Here is a 22154-nt window from a genome sequence, read left to right on the forward strand (position 1 = left end):
TAATGAAAAGGCTTCAAATATATTGTGGCTTCACAAAATAGAATTGCTTTTTAATACTTTGCTTTTTATGCATTAGTGCTTAGATAATAAGTCCAAAGATCTGATGCTAATTTTGCTACCTTATATTTTTGTTGTTCTGCAATGAATTCTGGGAAACTGTGGATGGAGATCTTATGTATATGACACATATACCTCCATTCACCCATTTTGTACAAGAAAGCGTTCCTTATATTTATGGTGATACTTTCCTCCCGAGTCGTGTTTTTTGGATTAATTCTGTGTCATTACTGTCTATATCTGTTGAGAAGCCTATGCTTTCATTTGCTTAAAAGAACTTTTAAAAATTTCTATAGTTCATGATATTGATAGTATTTATTCCCTTAAGTTTTGCAAGATTTCATGATTTAAGCCATAGCCTTTGTGTGCAGTTCCGTACCAAACTATCTTGTTGTATTCACCATTTGATAAAAACTCTTCATTTTTGTGAAGCATTCCTCTCTTCTGGTATTCCTCTTAAAGATAAAATATTTGTGAGGTGTAATAGGATTAGGAAATGCTAAATGAAATCGTCCGTTTGTCTAAGTGTATGTGTTGACAGCATGTCTTCCCATGGCCCTGAGAGGGGCGTCAGCAGTGTGTCAGTTTTATGTATTAAAGGCATAATTTCTAATTTTTTTGTAGGCTTCCTGTTGTTCTGGAAACACTTTCCACAGAACAGTTATTTCAAAATCTTTCTCTCTCATTCATTTTAGTGAAAGAAAACATTTCACAAGAAAAAGGAAACTGAAGAAGTTAATTGTACCAGAGCAGAATCCAGCAAAGGTAATACAGTGATCTTAAATAATTTTCCTGTTATAAATTAAAGTTCATGACAATAACATGAAGCAGATTAGCTTTAATAGAATTTCCTTCCTTTCCTTCCTACAAATATCATTTTATAGATACATATAAAACCTTTGCCGTGATTACTTTCTGTTGGGATTATTGCAGTTTGGGTAGCCCTTATAGTTATTGTTTCCATGAAGCTTTGGAATAGATTGAAAGATCAAAATACAAGTTATTCTCTTGTTATGCCTAGTAAATATGCTTCACAAATACATGTACTGCTATATTTATATTACTAGTATATTTATTGAACAAGTACATTTACTAGTAAATGAGTATACTAGATCAAGTGCTTGTGAAATGTGGAATGCCTCTTCTATTTACAAATAAGAAAAAAGAAAAATAGAGAAGCCATTTTATAGCACTTACTAGAATCATTCAGTAAATTAAATATGCAGTCTACATACTTATTTCTGATACTAGGAGAAATGTTTTACTTTGAGGTTTGCCTTACTTATTCTCTCAAGCATCAGCAGAAAATAATTACAAAAACGTCTTTCCTTTTGAATGCTGAAGCGTTGTGTATGATGTGAAAGCAGGTTTAAAACATACTGCTCTAGAATAAAAAGGAGTTGACACTATTTTTAAAATGCACAAGAGCATACTGGAAAATGTAGCATTAAATCAACTAAATTAAAAAATAAAAGGGCCATTTAGTAATGTTCAGCTGTCATTACTGAAGCAGAAATACATGTTACAGTTTGCAAGAAAGTGAAGCATTGGCCTGATTCAAAAACTTTGTTATTGGCAGCGCTCGCTCTCTTAAAAGGAGTTTTACCCGACAAATGATGACAGAATTAGGCCTTCAGTGGAAAACAGTGGAAGTCAGGCATCAAAAACTTATTCAGATACAGATTTCTGTAAGCTGTTAAAATCAGAAGCGACTGTTCTATTGTACCTGTTTTTAAATTTATATCAGCTTCTTATGCCTGCTGTCAGATATTATGCTTTCTGATGCAGTGCTTATAAATGCTTTCCTTTAAAATATGTAAGTTATAATGCCACATCTGTATCTCACCTTTTTACGTTACTGATTGTTACTGATCTTTTTCAGTAGGACATCCTACATTTAGGGACTGATAATTTATATTTCACTTCTTACTGGTCACAAGAAGAAAGCATTTGTTGTAGGAGTTAACCCTGAAGTTTTGCAAGATTGCTTTTCTACTTCGACTGCAATCTTATTATTAGAGAACAGCATTGATGGGAAGATAGTGAATAAAATATACACATTAACTTCTTTGCTTTGATTAATAGGCATTGTTTAATCAACAAGCTGTAGTCAATCAGTACTTAGATACCCTGTAGAATGAAGAAATAACTAAGCAGTCTTTTTAACGTTGTATGAGAGCTGCAATCCAGTGTGCCTCATTGCATTTCCGATTTAGTGGGGTGATGTTTATTTTAAGTTGCAAAACAAAATGTGGGCTCAGGCACAAAATACAAACCCTTATTGTTCACTATTATGCCACACACAATTTTGGATTCTGGACTTGTGGGCTGTGTGCTGTAGTATGATTCAATTCCAGTTGTTGGGATTTGAGAGTTCATGGGTAACACGAAGTGTGCTCAATAGGATATTAATTCCAGCCAAAGTCAAAACAGTGGTGCATCCACCATTTATGCAGTTTTAAGTAGCCTTCTTTACGACTGCAATATTTTTACCCTCAAATACTTGTCCTCACAGTTGCTTTCTATGTTTGTTTGTCTTCTGTGTCTAACTTTAAAAGGAAAATGCTAATCAGTGATGCCAATTGGCATAAACCCGTAGATCCGATCTTGTGTTGAAACACACTGCACAAGCTCGCTTCTATGGGTCTGTGTCAGTATGGTGATCTGGCAAAAGTTTATGTAGCATGCACTTCAGTGGAATTTGACAACAGACCCAAGTGAGCATTTCAAACAAAACTATATATTGTTTTTGGAATGCTTCTCTTGTCTATTGCCTCTTCTTCAAATTAATTTAAGTGACTTGTTCTGTCATCTGTAGCTTCAAGTACCTTTGGCTTAATATCTTATTAAAATTTAAAGAGAGATGTGAGAGAATTGTAATGTTTTCAGTGAGGAAGAGTAGGGTGTACTATTTGCCGTTTTTAATAAATACAACATTACAGGGGATTACGCTAGAAAAAAATATATTTACATTTACATTTGAATTTTATTGTAAAATAAGACCAAATAGTTGTTTCTTTCAAAAAATAGTTACATCATTCCTATCAAATAAGTACATATAAATACACACATAGAAACAAACATTATACATACATTATATGTTTATATGCCTATAAACATGATAGAAAATAATCTCTACCTAGTTGAAAAATCTGTCTAAGAATATACCTTGTCATCTGAAAAAATGGGGAATAACTGCAGACTATTTCAACAGCTGAAAGCCTACCCCCATGGGAAATATATAGGCCTGTGGCTGCTGTCACATTTCAAAGAAAGGCTGAAGAAGTGAAGAAGACTTTATGGTCACCGTCGGAAGCTGTGTGCATCCGGGTTGAGGTAGTAGGTTGTATGGTTTAGAGTTACACCCTGGGAGTTAACTGTACAACCTTCTAGCTTTCCTTGGAGCACACTTGAGCCATCGAGGAATTCATCATCACTTTAATCTGATCAGGGAAAGTATGCAAAAAGGTATTGTGTCATGGCTGTACAAAATAATCACTCTGAGGCTTTATTGATGTTGAAATAGTCCTGATTACTTGATTATTTCATTTGCATCCTGTTATGAACAATTCTAACATGTTGTCTTAATGGACTGTGACTATTTACTATAGACACTTAGGAAAGACTGATGATCATTTTAATTTCATTAACAGAAAACCTTAAAATTTTATTTTGATTTATAAATTCATAAATAATATCAAGTATTTAATGCTTTATCCTTTCTCCATAGAAATAGGTTATCTTGCAAAGTTGATCAATTTTTTTAATGTTCAGATGCACATTATTTTTAAAGGGAAAAGTACAAATATTTATGTCCTTATAACACTTTCCAAAAATACTGCATGCTGCTGATTGGATAGCAAGGGGCAGTATCACAAGTTGGTCTTCATCTTCTTTGGGTTTATGATTTGTTTTCTTTGTACACACGCAACTCAGTGTTACAAAGACACTGCCATGCCGCCTATGTTTTCACTGCTTCCTGATTCATACGCCTCTCAGTCTGATCTCATGCTGAAGTCTCAGCATCTGTGTCCTGACCCAGCTTATCAGCCTATCTGAGTCCTGACTCATGATGCTCCTGTTATTTCTGGCCCCTACTGAAATTCTAACACATCTTTGTTAGCTGGCAGGACTTTGAGAAGTCATGTGTCCTATGCGAGCTAATCCGAAGTGCTGGGTACCTCTTCAAGGCAGCACAATGTCCCTATGCTACCCAGTTGTGGCACACCATTTTTAAAGACATGGGGCCAGAATGCACTATCAAAACAGCTATTTTATCCCAGTCAGAACTGAAGATGAAGGTGTGCTTATGGAGTTCTGCTGTTGTTTATGTTTTAAGTTGTACAGTTGTACATTCCCGTTTTGTGTTTTTTTCAGTCTTCTTTATCTTGTGGAAAAAAGGAAAAAAAGCACTAGATTTATACATCTCATAAGCAAGTGCTTATCAAAGAAAGGATAGTGAATCTTTTCACAGTTCTGGCATTCCTAGGAGCAGGTATGAAATGAAAGGGACATTGATGATGCTGGCTTATCAGCCATGATTCTTCACATGAGGCCTTAAAGACGAGTTCAATCCCATCAATGTGATAGAAGGCATTAGCACCACAAAGAGCACCTGGACCAGCCAGTGGCACTCTGTGAAAAACTTATTCTGTCCTCTATAAAAAGAGAAAATCTTCATCATTTTTTATTGGCAATGATAATAGCAATAATTTTGCCTATAAATGATTTAAGATCTGCTGATAATAGGCAGAGGAGTTGAGCCATGCCTCCGTGGTGCTGTGGCTGAGGGAGTGATGTTGATGAGGGATGTAGGTACATCAGATCTCTGTGGGCCAAGGAGAGAGTGAAACATGGCTGTCCTGCACAGCATCCTGGGCTGTGATCCTACAGTTCCTAACTTAACAGCAAATAGTTCTTTCTAAAGGGTTTTTTGTAGCACGGCATTTGTTGCTTTACTTTTATTGCATGCAACCAGAACAAAATGTTTGATATTGTCAGCATTCATTTTTTTCCTGCAGAAGAAAAGTTAAGGATTCTTGTTTTAAGTGGATTCAATGCTTGCTCATATTGTGCTTATTGCTCTCTTTTCAGTTCTGTTCAAAAAATCAGTTACATACAGGTTCTATGTTTGACTTTTTCTACTCCACTGTAAGGCTTGCCTAACCACTCTCCCAGATAACACATAACAAAAGGAGGAAATGAAAATGGATTTAGTCTCTTTTTAATAGTAGTTATTTTCAGTGATTAATGTTTGTAATAGGAAATTGATAAAGGGGATCTGTGTGACAGTTAAAGGGATGTACAGTGGATTTTAAGCCTGTCTTGTTGTGTAAGGGAAAGAGAAAGAGTGTTGAGTGAAGCAGAGATACTCCAAGCTACTAGAAAATGCTTAATGAGGCAGCGACTAAATAGGGATATAGTGAGTAGACCTTCATGAACCAAGGATGCTTAACAGGGATCACTCACAACCTGAATAAAAGCTGCAATATCCTCTGTGGATTCAAAAAGACCCTGGTCACCAGCATGTATTCTTCCCCTTCTATTTTAAAAAATTCTTGTATAGTGTAAGTCCACTGTAATCGTAATTGCTGTTTTCTGCCAACAGAGCAACAAGTGTTCAATCTTTTTTATATTAATTCTTCAATTAGTAGCAAAATATGAGAGATTTTTTATTCTGAGCTGAACCAAATAGAAATGACTGATGCAGAAAATGTGGGACTGTTTCATCTGTCAAATGCACGGTAAATTTGTAATTCTATCAGGCACAGTTACAGGTAGCAATGCAAATTCTCATAGCAGCAACGCTAGCTTTAAACATTTTAATTTTACATTTTAAATATACATTTTAAAATTTCCCTTCTCTGTTTTTTAACTTAGTTTCTTTTTTCTTTCTTTTTTTTTTTTTTTTTTACTCTGTAATGTGCAATAGATTGTTTTGGTAAGAGTTATCAAGTTACGAGCAAAAATGAATGGACTGTGAGGTAATTCTGAAGCAGATTAAGGTGGAGAATGAAAAACAAAGGGTAAAAAAACGTCTATTAAGAACAGCTGGATGGAGTTAGGTCTTCTGTGATTTTATTTTAAAGCCATAAAACATATTGTCTGTTTTAGACAAAGTCAGGCATTTTTTACTTTTAACGCACTGTTTGAATATTAGTCAGTTTTGTAGCATTCAGCATTGTATTGCTATGTTGCTTCTGCGGGAAATAAGTGTGCTCTGTAACATGGGTAAACATGAACGTGCTCCAAATGTAGGGCGTTTCTAGCAGTGTTTGCTCCTGTAAATAAGCTGTAACATTGCTGTCCTCACGTGTAGAAGAAATACCCACTAGGAAATCTGAGGACAAATCCTGAGATCCAAGCACAACTCCCATTAGTTTCTTTGGGAGACACAGGTGTTCAGCACTGCATACATTTGGTCCTACAGATCAACTGTCCTAATTACTGCAGATGCACTGACCAATCCAGCAGACTTTTGTGGCCACAATTTCCGTTGTAAAGATTAAGTGTGATCCAAGGCCTAAACCCCGTTCCGAACACAGAAACTTGCAGCCTGGTAAAAACCCACTTTAATGCCAAATCCTGTTTGTCTTAAGAACTAAGTCACTCCGGAGAGATGGGGAGAATTTGGATTTCCGTCTGCAGCCCAGAATGCCTATATCCAAAGGCATTTTCCAAAGAAAACATAATTAAGGAGACATTTCAGACTTAATAACTGTGGATTGGATGCATTTACAAAGTTTGGGTGTTTTGGATCCAGCTTTTTTTGTGCCCTTCAGGGGAATAAAGCTGCCATTAATCCAGTTGACCAGAGAAGGTAAATCAAATATTAGAAATTCGGCATTGTCAATATAGTTGATATGGTGTATTTCAGTCTGTCATAAAAAATCCAATAGATTTATGTGGTGAAAACCAGAAGTCATTATAAGATTATAAGATTTTTTTTATTTATTTTTTTTTTCCATATCTGATGCACTTTCTGTATTTGGTCTTGTGCTTCATCTAACTTCTTCATCTTCAGATAGGTTGGAGTTCTTTGTATACTTTTAGGAAAATAACGTGGTAAAAAAGCAAACTGAGAAAATGTTTTCATTGCAAATCTGTCCTTTAAAAATGACCAACAGTCCTCAGTAACCTCTAAAACTTGTTCATTGAAACTCTTCAACAAGAGACCTATGATAGGTGGTTTAACTGATAAAGTTGGAGTTGAAGTGCACTTGAAATTTTTTGAATTTTTTGGATGTGGTTTCATATGACATTCATTTATCTATTAAGAGCAGCTTCTGGTATTTTTAATAAAACTAAAATTAAATACGTCTGGCAGGCCCCGTTGCAATGTGAATATCACTTTTAAAGCATAGTTAAATACAAGAATGAAAAGCTAATGCTTTTGCATTACATAGCACAGAAGAATTAAATTATTTCAGCTTTGTCTTTTCTCACATAATAAAAATGTTTACATCTGAGTGATCTTTTGGTAAAGTAATTCTGTACAAGGCTTCTAGATATTTCACCTGTATTTTATTGCAAATTATATAATTTATATGGAAATTTCAGGCAAATTTTAACTCTACTTTTCTCCCTCCACCTCTTCTCTCCTCCTAACTCTGGAAGCAGTAAGAGCAAGGCTTGCACTGATGAAATCATTCCAGAAACAGTTATTAAACCTGAATAAAACCTCAAAGATGATGCCTCTCTTTTCTGTCATGACATACTCTTTTGTTCTGTAACATGGGTAAACATGAACATGTTTGGAACTTCCTTTGGACTGAACTGTATCCAGTCTCTTAATTCTCTTCTTGCAAATGTGATTGATATCTTACTTTACAGAAAAAGTAGCCATGGATTCCAGTGCTCACTTCTACCTTTGTTGCACCTCCTTTTAAACAGAGAAAGCTTGCCCCTAAACATTGCAGTAATTTAAGGCTTTCTGACTGAGATGGTTGACTGTCTTGCATAAGACTGGTATTGATACACTCCAACCATTGCACCAAAAGCATCATCAAAAGGAAACAGATACAGCATAGCAGAATAATCTTTCTTCTAACAGTCTGAACAGCCTTTGTGTACTGTGTACTTCTGTGGTTGAGTGAAAGATGGGTATGTTTTTCTTTCTTGTATGCAGTAAACTTAATACATTTATTGCCATTGTCTGAGTGTTTTGAGTCCCTTCAACTAAAACTTTCTCTGCATGGTTAAGAGTTATTTATCTGCTTTTATCCATGGTTTATTTGGGAAATGCAGGTCCCTTCATTGTTCTTGTTCTGCCTTCATATACTTTTGATATATACACATTCTTCCACTGGTCCTTTTTTTATTTTTTGTTTTCTGCCACCATGATGGCAATGAAAAAGAATGTAGGGCATTGAAGGTATACTGGAAACCCAAAAGAAGAGTGTCATGATTATAAGGTCAGTAGACAGTAAATCTTATTCAAACCAAACCCTCCATGAGTCCTCTCTGTTAATGCCTCTCCAACTTTGTAAAGACAAACTATACAGTAATACTACTTTCGTAGGTTTAGCATAAGACCGTGGGTTTGACTTTGCTCAAGCTCTGTGTGAGTTCAGTCTGGATTTGGAATCAGAGTCCATGGTAGCCTGTATGGTAACCAGGGCCCAAAGGAAAGACTTACAACTTGATATGCCTCTGCTATTTATGTGTCTAGGGTTCATGATCCATGATGACTGTTCTAAATCACGAGTCTTCCATTTTTTGAAGGTGTTTCCATCTACAGTCTCACCACCTCTTTAGAAAGCCCAAATAGACGGAATGTACACAGTTGAAAGGAATTTATTCTGTGAGTTTTTTGAACCCTCCCTTTCAGCTGTGTTACTTGAGAGTTTTACGTGGAGGAGGTTGTCTGGGATGTAGAGTTTTCATTAAAGAATGATCTATGCTATGCTGAACTAAATTGTGACCAAATTGCTCAAAAGTGCCCCTATTCACTTCTTGTGCAAAAGACCTTGTACCAAGGTTACCATTCAGAGAGGCAAAGCTGGTTTAAGCAGCAGCCGTTTCTCCAAATCCTTGTGTTTGGGGGCTGCTGCTGAAGATGTAGCTGAGAGGAGATCTTTGTCAACTTGGATACAGGGAACCAGTGAACCAATGCAGATGTTCAGCTCTACACTCAGTAACATGTTCTGCTCTTTTGAGCAAATAATGAGTAATAATTTTGACCTCTGTTCAGGTGAGATTTATCCAGTGTTACATATCTGACCATATATCTTTCCAATCTCTTCAGCCCTACTGCCAAATATCCTTTTCCAGGTTGTGTATGGTGAAGAACTAAGCTCAAACCACCTAAATTCACATATTGCCTTTATGTCTCTTAACTGTATTTATAGAAAGGCAGAGTCTGAAAACTCTCAGTAGTAATCAGAATATATTGATTATTGCCCACGTAAACCTGAAGACCAAACTGCATACCTGAGTCCCTCTGAGGTAACACAGCTGGCAGTCTTAGTACAGACACAGTGAGGTTTTGTTAAAAATTTATTTTTGTCTTTAGATAGCATGAACTCAGGATGTTACTTGTGAAGTACATGATTCTTGTGGTGATAAAGGGTTTGAGAAGCATTATGATATTGTAAGAAGTATATTGCCCTGCTGAATTTTTCAGCTTTTGCTACAAGAAGAATGTATGGGTATCTCTTTTATTATTTCCATTTTGAAGTAAAAGTATACCAGTGGTCCCTAATGTAAATTTTATTGGTAAGTCCAGGAACTGATCTCATACTTGATGTAACATTTTGACATGTTGCTATGGTTTTCCCAAAATGACTTGGGCATTTAGGAGCCTGCAGCCTGTTGGTTTATAGCACGTGGGTAACAATTAAAAAAGAAATCTCTGATCCAGAGACATCTTAACAGCTTTTTGACCATAGGCTTCTTAATGAGCAGCCACTGCAGATTGTTAAATACGTAAACTTCTTGTTGCTGCGTTTATGTCATGCTTCTGATTATAAGACTCTTGTCAAAACATGCAGTCCCCATACATTCTTAGCCTCATTTATGAGAAAATAGTGCCCTAATTTCTTCCCTGAAACAAGATGATGTGAACAACATAGAGACCGTGTCTGACTGGAAAAATTAGTATTTTGTAAAATAAAAAAAAGTTAAAGCAATTTAAAGTGTCATGCTGTGTTCAGATTGAGGCCAACAATGTGGACAGAAAGCAATCTGAACACCTGATGCAGCCACGAAGGTGTAAGCAGCTCCTTCCCTTCTCTTTTCTTTTCTGTAAGGAGCTCCTAATGTGTTTCTGGGAAGTGCAAACAGCCTGGCGCTGGTAAGAAAGGAGTGGAGTGTGGCTCCCAGACAGGTGGGGTTTTTGGCTTTGGAAGTAAACATGTGGTCTGTCTGATGAATGCATTATTTATTAGCTGTGTGGGCTGCTGGATATACCAAAGTGGCTCAGGGCTGTGATTCAAGGCTTCTGTGCAGTGCTGCATGGCTCTTCAGCTTGTCCTAAGCCCCTGTGCTGGCAGCCCATGTAAGGGTGCAACATGGAGGATGGTTATGTGACTCCTCAAGCGGATATAGGTTCTCATAAAGGAGAAGTGGCTGTTTGTTGCTGTGTAATTTGATTTGACTCTAATTTAATGGCAATCCTTATTAGACAACATGATTTGCAAGGCTGATTTCCATTTCTATTGATTGGGCCTTTATTTATTTGGACTTGTGCTCAGATGCTTCATCAGAGATTTAATGCAAATCTCTGAAAACAGCTTTCTGACGATCTTTTTTTTTTGACAGAACTTGAACTCAGGTGTTTCAACAATAATTCAATGAGGTTGAGGAAGAAAGAGAGAAAATAAATAAAGGAAATAGCTAAACTTCGCTTTTTAAATAATGGATTGACAACATTTTCCCATTTTTTTATTTTTTTCCAGAGTCTTATTTTCAATATCTGTACAAAGCAAATTAAATCTCATTTATGAAATACTGTAAAACGAAGTTTGAAAGGAATCTAAAAAATCAATTTTGACAGCCTTCAGTTGGCAATGACTAACATCACTTTTAGAAATCTTCTATGATTTTATTCATTAGTAAAAGGAATTTACCAAATACAGAACTTGTATTACAGAGCTGTCTATCAAAGTCTCCTAGTTACTTTCAAACTGTATGTTTTATTCAAAGCAGAGACACGAAAATTATTTGGTTTTGTAATGTATTAGTTATTTTTTATAAATAAGATTACTTTTTGTATCTTTATCAATGTGTGCTTATAAATTTTAGAAATATATGGTCCAAACCAGAAGGTGATAATCAATAATTACTGGTAATTTTTCATTACCTTTTTCAAATACAAACATTTTGCTCCTGAATTCATCATTGACAAAAGTAGCAAGATGTATATGGTGTATAGGTGTGGGAGTAAATGTGTACTGAGGTTATATTATTATACGTTAAGAAGACATAAGAGGACAAAGAAAATTAAAGAGGTATGCAGTTAGAAAACATAAAGAATGGGAGTGCAGTGATTACGTTTGTCCTCAGGGAAGGATCTCCGGGCATGTGAGAAGAGGAATTCAGGAAAGTGGAAGAAACAATGGGAATTTGAAAGATATGGGGAAGGGACATGAGGATGTTGCAACTTCACATTGTTTTACTCCATCCATTTTGATACATTTTGGCAGCTAATAGCTTTTCTATATTTAACCATGGGAGTTAAATTTAAATATTTAGATAGGCAAAATGTCGTATTTGTTAATAAACAGATGGCTCATGGGAATAAGTTTTTCTATTGCATATTCAATTACTTTTTTTATAAACAAAAATCCCACAGTAAGTCTGAATTAGAGGGGCAGTAAGTCTGAAGAGTAGTAATTGAGGGTAGTATGGATACCAAATGTATTGAAGCTATCTCAAAATTATCCCACATTCCCAAGTATTCGGAGCCCACAAATTCCAAAGCTAATGATAAACTTAAAACCAGTGAGGGCGCTCAGATAACCAAAACTCTTCTTAATATTGACACATTTAGTTGATGTATCTAATGATGTCGATTAGTTCAGTATTGTCTAAAGCAACAAACATTTAATGATTATAGTACAGCCATATTATTACTGCCTGGTGTCATCTTGGGGGATGATTTGGCTCATGTGGGGGCCTTCCTTTGCTTCTGCTCTGTTTATTTATATAAATGAGAAATATAAAACACTCCAAAGCTTGATTCAAAAAGACAAAGATAACTACAGCTCTTATATGAGCTGTAATTAATCCTCAGCTTGTTACCACAGAACTTAATTTAGGGAAATTCCTAGTTAGAATCAAGAATGCTAAACATTTGTGTGAATAAGAACAGTATGTGCAGTGGTGCTAGAAGTAGCAGTATTTCTGATTCAAACCACGCACCAAAGAGTTGTTGAGGTTACAGAACTTCTTTCCTTTTAAAACTAAGTGCTTTATGAGAGAATGAAGTTACTGGCTGCTGATCACTTCCAGACATAGAATTGTGGTCTATCAGCCCATTCCAGAGTGCAATAGCAGTTCCATATGATACATATTAACAGAATATCTCATTAATTCCCTAAATATCACTAAACTGATCAAGTCATTATAAATTTCCATCACCCTAATGAAAATTTATCTGCTTCAGATTTTTCAGCTCTATGAAAGTATCTGAAGTTTATGGAATATATTAAAACAGCAGCATCTATGTTGAGAGATAACAAGACCTCAACTTAGCTATTTTTGTTACCAAACTCTTTGTATTCACAAGCATCTAAACAGAGTTTGAAGATTTCCATCAACATTCTTTTTTTTGCTGGAGAAAGTGGGCACCTCTCTTCTATACATGAAAGCTACTTTTGCAATCCCATTAAAAAACAAACAAACAACACAACAGAAAATGTGAATATTTATGCTATGGGCTATCAAATGTTATTACATATTGCTACATGTATTGCCAAAATAAATTTTAAGGCTATAATTCAGTTTACATGATAAGTTAAATATATAAAGAGCAAAACAGACTCTTATTGTGGTCATAAAACAAATATTTCATTGCCTTGATCTTCTTATAAGATATCCTCAAAGCTTTGGTTTTATACAAAGCTTTGTAACACAAAATGAAGTTATATGATATTTGGCTGGGCACTCCCAGAAGTCCTTAAATCTCTTAACATCTTCTGAATAACGTAATCCAGTAAGTGTAAATATGAGTGTTCATTTGAAACTGTACAACAGCATTGGCGTGTTAATCAAGAAAAAATCACAAGGGTAAGGTGAATAATTATAATATTAAAAGCAAATTGTAAATCTCTTTCATAATGTTTGCTGGTGAACTATCTAGACTATTGTCTTTCTGTTAACCATATTATTTGTCAGATAAAGTCTATTATCTAAATATAGCACAACTTCATATACATCAATTCAATAGCATCCACTTTAAAATATTGCTATAATCAGAATGTGGAAGAAAAGTAGCACTTAGCTTCCAGAACTGCAATTCACACAACTGTGCAAAATTCACTCGGCGCTAAAGTAAGCCTGTCGTGCCTTTAAACAAAATACATTCATGTATAAGGCTTTTCAAATGCATACAACAGGAAGTAGAGAATAGGTGAAAAAATACAAAATGGCATGTACTTTCAAACTTCTGTAATCTTCCTTACACTGAAGCCTTTAAAAAAAAAGTTATGGAAAGTTATATTCAGGATAGCATTCCGATTTATTACTCTGAAAGCAAAAGTCCTTGTGTCTTTCCCCTTTTAAGTAACTCTATTTAATGCCTTTTCATGTACATTTCTAAATAGATGATAAGATGTGTCTGATACCTTCTTGTGATTTGTGATTTGTCAAAAAGCAGGAGCTCGGAATGATTCAACAATTTGTCTGTGCTTCTGCTAAATGTCCTTATCATCATCAAGTTCAAGAGATGAGCCTTCTTATTTGACAAAGCTGACACTATTCCAAAAGGTGCACGTGGAAGTTTTTTCTGGACACTTATGTTAGAGATTTGTCCTCTGTGCTCTAAATTAAAGCACCATCTCACAGTCAGAAGGCCATCTATCACATTAGAATGTTTTCTTTATCAGTATGATGCTTTCATATTGTATTTTGTAATATGGTAATTATGCAGCTTGCCCCTTCTTGAAATTAATCCATATCATATATTTAATAATAACATACATTTAATGATACAATTGCGTTGTCATAAATATTAAGAGCTATATAATATATACATATATCAAGATTGTTGTAATGAAGATGTTTTAAATAAACAGCACCAATTGAAATTCAAGTACTGAGGCTCAATTGATCCTGAAAGTACAGCTGACTGTACAAATAACATTAAAATTGGTTTTGTTGATCCTCATTGTCTAAGACGACAGGAATATGGCATATGAGCAAGGAAGGTTAGCTAGTGACAGAAAAGTTCAAACTTTTTTCTTTACATAATCTGCAGCATTGACTTATTTTTAAAGAAGGTGGAGAGCTGAACATGCCCACAACATGTAACCTTATTTGTTCTTTCTCTTCACCTGCCCCCTGATCTATGGCAAAAAAATACAACAGCTGCCAGATATGGCTCTAAAAAGCCCTAAGTCTGTCTGAAGAAGAGTTCCCTTGCCACAGGGAGTGAGGAAATGGCCATTAGGCTGTTTTCCAGACTGAGTGGGCACTCAGAGCATGCCAGGGCACAGCTGGAGGAACCCGGTGGCAGCATCACAAAGTGCCAGGTACTACTGGAGTTCATGGGCAATCCTCACTAGGACCTAGGCAGACTCAAAGAGATGACCACACTGTGTGAAGGGATGCAGAGCAGTCCAGGATAAAGAGGGCTCAAAATTGGCTTACATTCATTTTACTCCCACTTTCTGCAAGCTGTGAATTGTTTGTTCTGTACCTTACAAATAATAAATTCAAAGTCTTCAAATAAATTCACTAGTCTTCAAAGAGTAGTGTTCCCTTAACTCTTGAAAGTATGTGGCAGAAAGTGAGATACTCTCAAATTGCACCTTTCAGATATGAAATTCAAGAATCCCACAATGGTGGGAATAAAGTTTAGCACATAAGTGGGAAGGGATCAGCTGGGAAATCTACAAGCTATGAATATAGAAAAGATACGTTCAGAAGAGTTGCAATCAGAAGTTGTCTAGGCCTGTGGATTTTGATCCTCCTTGGAGGGACTCAGTTACTTTTCTTGTGTGTTAATACTAAGGTAATTAAAAGGTCTCATTCTCTATATTCTGAGAGGGACAGCATTGCTAATTTCTTTCATTAAGCATAATTACTGTTGGAACAATATGATAAAGAATGTGAATATTTCTTATTTAGGTGTTGTCGTTACATTTTTTGGACTGAAGAACAGAACAGCAGCTAATACTGTGACTAGTTTTTGGAAATCTGTTTTGGATTAGTCCTGTGAAGTATCTTTCTGGGATATTGAAAGAAATAGGAATTAGAAGAATATATATTTAGACATAGGTGGTAAAATACTAATATAAATATTGTAATTACTAAATCTATTTCTGAAAATGAAATGAATTCCTCAATATTCTACTAGCTTTTTTTTTTTTTTTTTTTTTTTTTTCTTCCCAACAAGCTCTTGCAAAAGAATTAAAAAGCCAATAGAATTTTGTGGTCTTCAAATGCTTTCTCCATAGGAACCGCAGTTAATGAAGCTGAGTAGTCACTAGGCAGTAGGAAAATCCTTGTCATAAGGTAAAAATGGCTAGATAACGAAATCTAAAGTAAAAAATATACAGCCATCTTCTTCTATATCAAAATCAATACAGTGGTATGCTCCATTGTTCCATGCTTGGAGAGCTGTTACCTGGCAAATGTATTAATGAGTTGGAAAGAAAGTTAGACAGTGAGATGGCAACATCTGTAAATGGCATGATGTACTCAACGTACTCATGATGTTGCTCAAGTCCGATACACAATATGTCCAGAGAGATTGTGGATGCCCTATTCATGGATGCATGCATTCAAGGCCAGGCTGGATGTGGTTCTGGGCAGCCTAGTATAGTGGTTGGCAACTCTGCCCACAGTGGGGGAGTTGAAACCAGATGATCTTTAAGGTCATTTTCAACCCAGGACATTCTACCATTCTAGAAAAATGAACCTGCAGAACTACAGCAATGGATGACACAATGTCAAATGAAATTCAGTAGTGATGTAGGAAAGCTAGCAAGCATTGAAAGAAGTAATTTGAACTATTTATGAACTATGTTGTGTTCTAAACAAAAACACCAGGGAAAAAGATTAAGGTCATTGTAGAAAATTTGATAAAGTCTATGATCTCTGTTAAAGTTATGGCAGTCTTTCCACTCCCTTCCCTTAAAAGTCATCCAAACAAAACAAATCCGATACAGACAAAGAAGAAGGAACTGCAATGAGGTCTTATCTGTCCAATATTAATCTGCACACAGTTCAGATCACAGAATGTAGTGCAAAATCTCTTATTCTGACCTCTATGGTGGTGAAGAATGATCAAAAGGAGTGAAAAAAAGGAGTGAAAATCAATTTCCAAATTTGTTGCGTCTTTTTCCAAAGTAAAACAGTAAGAGAAGATTCAGTGAAAGACAAGAGATGCCAATTTTAAATTTGTGAAAGATGTGCATTTTCTTCATTAAATATCTTGTAGTCACTGCAAGAAAGGTTCAAATTTGCAGGTGCTTTCATTCAGCAGGGCAATTTAGATGCAGACACCCAAAATGAAATTCAAGTGCTTGTAGCATCATCCATTAAGGGGCTAAGAATCTCATACAGATACATCTGCTGGCCCAGAAATCCAGAGGAGGAAGGTATTTGTGAAGATCTTAGATAATACTTATGTGCTGCTGTTCTCTCCATGGGGCGGGATTTACCTGGTTTGCATTGTTGAAACAGCTGAGGAGTTTCTGTGGGTAGTCCTTGTTCCTTGCTTATATTATAATTATTACTTAGCAAAGTTAAAGTTTACAAAATTACACCTGTAGTTAGCCAGACTCTTCTGCGTCTGCCAGGCGCATACTTTTGTGTCACCCTAGAGATAAAAGGTAAGTGCAATAGTAAATTACATATGGTGTAAGCAAATAAACTACATATTTGTGCAGGAAATATAAGTCTTACCATGGGCAGTGACACAATCACAGCAGTGATCTCTACACAGTGTACTTGCAAATTGAATGTGAGTGGAGAATAATGAAAACATGCAACAAACATATCTTTATATAAGAAACTAATTTAAGCAGATTTCTAGGAGAAAAGTGCTGCTCTTCAAACAACTGTACCTTTGAAAATTAAAAGTGTTTCATCGATCTATTGTCATTAAATAGTCCTCTTAATCTTCAAATATTTCTTGTTCTCTTCTACACTTTGTAATATTTTAATGCCTCTGTTCCCTGGACAAACATGCAGCAGAACTCTCACCATGGTGTTGCTCTTGCTAGCTCTTTTCAAGTCCTGTCAACCCAGGCAAAACTCCATTTTACCACTGAACTGTTGCAGTGCTCTGAGGTCCTTCCTATCTATCGATCCTTACCATTCACATGTTTTCTGACATTATCAAAATTTTGCAGGTAATAGCAAGAAAGTTATGACTTGTATATCTCACTTTAGGCTACTTTTGGTGAAAGCCTCAGTAGTCAAGGCAAAAAAGGAAATATTCTGCTACAGTTTGTATATTGGTTATCTCCATGAATCAAGTTTGTGTAGAAAAAATATCTAGTGCAGCCTGTGTGCCCTAAGGCTTAATGATTATACTACTCAGTACTTGACCGTTACATTAAAATAGAAGTGCAAGAGTTTTTGTTAACTGTGATCACTTCTTCGGCATTGCACTTTCCATGTATTTTCTAAATCCTGCTAATGTTGCAGCTTATTTTTCTAACATTTAAAATTAACTTTTAAGCATTTTTTATCCAAAATAAAGGCATTCAGAATTTTTTTAATATCTCTCTCTCCTGATTCTCTATGATGTTTACCACAGTAATTAATGACTTTTTATGGACCTTTCTTTTTTCAAAAACTTTCTCTCAATGTACTGTTGAATGAATACACAACAGTTCAGTTATCTGCAGTTAAACATTCTGATAACATTTGTATACCCAGGCATGAAGTAAAATAAAATATTTTTTGTGACATTGAGGACCCCAGCAATTAGTTTACTTTGTGTTAATTCCTGATCAGTGTGGGATCTTCCCTGTTTCATTTGTAAAGTGCAAACTGGTTTTATTCCCCAAGCTGGCACTGTGACCACCCACTCTGCTTTTCTGCCTGGACTTCTTTCAGAGCTGCTAACAGCATGGTGGCAGTCATTTCTGCCATGATTCATTGAAATTCATTTCAATGCAGGCTGCTTATGTACAGACTTAAATTTGTCAAAAACAGTTTGATATAGCTATGAAAGACCCTTGAAAAAACTGTTGAATTTCATATATGGCGTGCATATGCTTACTTAAAAATTCACTAATTACAATCACTTAAAATATTACCAGTTTCAGTCAACTTGATAAATCTTTTATAACATATTGGATGATGATTTTATTTCCATGCATCCTCTGACAATCTTTCTTCTTATTATTTCAACACTGATTTTGTCTTGATGTCAGGACTATTTTAGAGTGACAGTGAGATTCTTTAATCTGATGTTAAGATTTCCTTCTTTTAACCTCCACTAGTTCTTAGTAAAGTCAGTAGTTATCCATAAATCCCTTCTCGGTGTCATCTCAGGTACTTCTCTTTCCTGTGGTAGATGCAGGGAAATAGCACTGGAATTCTTTGATGCTTAGAGTAAATTCTGGTTATAGTCTTGAAATGGAGAAGTGGGTCTAACCTATATGATGGACCTATATGAATAGGTTTGCACAGAAATATAATTTGCTTGAGATCACTTTAGCTGATTTATTTTGGAGTGAAAAGATGCTCTGTGACAGAATTGTGACAGCTCTATGAAATCTGTTTTGTTCCTTTGTGAAATAAGCTGCAATGTACATAAGTATTGTGGATTTTAACTCCAGTCCTATTCATATCATATGTGAAACTCTTTGAAATCAGATGAAAAATGCTGCATGCATTGTAGAAAATAAGAAAATTAATTTCTTCCCTTCCAGGAGTAGAATACAACTTGTAGGAACTCAGTGTGTAAAGATTCCCAGACATGCCATCCTGGACACAAATAATCATTCTGAGGCTCTAGCTGATGAATATAGAGTACCCTCTTCAGATTTTATGGTCTTTCCTTACTTCTTTTATGCTTTTTCTTTTTGTTTTGTTTTCTTTTCCTCCAAAGGGATGAAGGTTTTCAAGGGATGCAAAATAACTTCCTTTTCCAAAAATGTATTTTGCTGGTAAATGTTAAGACATGAGATTAATAATCAACAGATTATTGTTTTATTAGTTTTCATTTATACCACTGTTACTCTAGGAATGGGGGAATAATCTACAGTTACTATAGAGAGCTCAAAAAGTAGTTTTGCCTGCATATCTGGGGAAGATGTTTGGTGTGTTTTAGTGCAGCTTACTGGCCATTTAGTGAGGAGTAAATTCATGGTGTTTAAAACTGAATGTTGCTGCTGTGAAGTCACTAGTTAAAGTAGGATCAGAGTTGAGAAGATAATTTTAAACAACTGATACCTGTAAGAGTTGACAGAAGTAGAAGTTACAAACCTGTCCTCTGGTATTATTTGCCTCTTGCTGTTAGTTCCCACTGAATAACATAAAAGCGTGTTGTCTCATTTGCTGAATTTAAAGAATGAAGCCATTGTAATGGCATTGCTTGTCCGGCTGCTTTATGTTTTGAAAAAATTGAATATAATCAAGGCTTGATGTACTCCTTTTGTATGGAAAAAGGTCATGTGACACTTCTCTTAAAGGTAGATTTATTTAGCAAATTAGTCTGTCACTTCTGCGTTGTATTGAACCACTTTGTAAGGTCTGAGGACTTTCTCAATTCAGTAGATCAGAGCTTGTTTGCAACCCAGGAAGGCTTGGTTTTCCATCTGAGGTCCACAGGAAATGTTGATCATTTATTTTTCAAATAATTATACTTAGAGTGTCTATACCCATACAGAAGTATGTTTCTGTCTAACTAGAAGCAATAACAGAACAAAACAAAAAAAAACCAGAATCTCACATTTGCTGAATAATGGCTTCATAAAGCCATAGTCATTTATGCATTTTATACGATGTAAGATAGAATCACTTTTAATTATGTTTTATTGCAATCACCTAGAGAAGTGGCTCCCCAAATGTATTTCAAATACCTGATTTCAGCATTAGGAAATTTGTCTTACTTTTCTCTCTTTGCAGAATTCTGGGGTGGGGGGTTCCTTGTGCTCCTCCGCAATCTTCACAGACTGACTGTATGAGGTAGCTCATGCATAGATAATATCAGATTCCTTGCAGCAAAGAATTAAAGTTAAAAATTTCACACTGTGGCTAATGCTACTAATGCTAATACACTACTGTATGAAGTGTTCCCTGGAAGTAATGCCTCCTATTTTATTATGTTGGCCCATAATGTCAAAGGCAGATGTTGGTGGTGTGGCAGTAGAGGTTGAACTTTCCCACCAATACTCCATTATATGTGGTTGCTGTGTGACAGATGGCAGCAGAGGGGTGGTCTGACAAAATGGTTTCTGGCATGGAAGAGCTATGGAGCAAAGGTATACCAGTGAATTTCTTGATATAGAAAAAAAATGCACCACACTGACATTTGTTGACGCTTGCTGAACATTTCTGGAGAGCAAACAGTGAATGTGAGCACAGTGAGACAATGGGTGGTGCGTTTCAGCTGTGGTGACAGCATCAGAGGGTCACCTCCACTGGGACAGATTGTTTCAAGAGTGGCATGCAGGCTCTTGTTCATTGCTGGCAAAAATGCATTGCTAATGGTGGTGAGCATGTTGAAAAAGAGTGTTTTGTAGTTGAGAATTTGCTCTATCAAATAGTGTTATTGTGCTTTTCGTTGCTGTTGTAGTTTCCAAATAAATAGGAGGCATCACTTTTGGAGAGAACTACGTACATAGTATGGAATTTGACCTTTATGAAACAATTGCAAAGTACATTTGAAATCAGTGTAATAATATCCATGGAAAACAGAGAGGAGTTGAGAAACAGGAAAGTTTTACTGAGTATAGTGTAACAGCAATGCATTATGCTGGTATCTTATTACCTGCTCTTCCTTCCATCTATCTTCCATCGGTTCCTTAAATTAGGTTGTTACAACTATGAGCTATTTCATTTTTTCCACCTGGTAGCCTCCTAATCCAAAACTTCCTTATCCAAAGCAATTGTCTTTCCTCACAGACACTACATATTCTTTTCTTACTGAGATCATCTGTGCTTGTTTTGTCCATACTCTTACTCTGGCACCCACGTGTAGGCAGGATTGGAGAATTACGCTGATCAAGGAGGGCTGTGCACGAAACCTACTATGGCCATTTTTTTAATGTTAAATAAAGGACTAAAAGCTTTCATTTTACCTATTGCAGGCATATAATCTACTGGCACAGAAGTATATGTTTTAAAATGCACTGTGGCTTTCCCTTCTTCATGGAGAACACAGAAATATTAAGGATTTACTTGGTTTCCTTGGGTGCTGTTCTAAGCTGCAATTTTGGACCCAGGAAATCCAAATTCAAGACTCATACAGCAGGATTTCTAATAGTAGTTAGAGTGGAAACTGTGGCTTTTACTTTCTTTGAGTCTCTCTGATAATTTTGAGGAAAGTGTACCCTTCAAGATATCATTGCAGTCTTACAATCAAAGATTCCTTATGCTTGGATACCTGTATCTCCTTGGTCAATGCTCAAGGTTATGTACCTTCCAAGATGTACAAGTAATTTGCTTTAAGATAATATTTTGTGCCAAGCTTACTTTAGAAAAAAAAAAAGGTATGCTATGGGGGCTGTTTTAAATGTAAATTTAGGATGGACTTGTAAAGATTTGTTTAGAAGTCTTTTCTTTTAATATGTGCAGTAATTTTTTAAGCTGTCTCATTGCATACATTGTTGGTATCTTTCAGCCAGCTGGTGGGTTCCAAGGCAGAGACTATCACATGTGTGCATCACACAGGTTTCTGGTGATCTTGTAGATACTAAAATCCCTAGAGAGATATGGTCCTTTTCTGGGCTGTGAAGCTTAGATATAAT

At 35.8% G+C, this 22154-nt stretch overlaps 1 long non-coding RNA gene across 2 annotated transcripts in view; it reads left to right on the plus strand.

Moving 5' to 3' along the window:
* Positions 1 to 22154, plus strand: part of LOC128072929 (uncharacterized) — a 261184-nt gene that overhangs the window by 189467 nt on the left and 49563 nt on the right. For both annotated transcript variants that reach the window (XR_008202525.1, XR_008202523.1), the window contains one exon: positions 753 to 822. This is a non-coding gene — a long non-coding RNA (uncharacterized LOC128072929). The remainder of the gene's footprint in view (positions 1 to 752; positions 823 to 22154) is intronic.

Source organism: Tympanuchus pallidicinctus, unplaced genomic scaffold (assembly GCF_026119805.1).
Source record: "Tympanuchus pallidicinctus isolate F22 unplaced genomic scaffold, pur_lepc_1.0 scaffold10, whole genome shotgun sequence".
Lineage (NCBI taxonomy): Eukaryota > Metazoa > Chordata > Aves > Galliformes > Phasianidae > Tympanuchus > Tympanuchus pallidicinctus.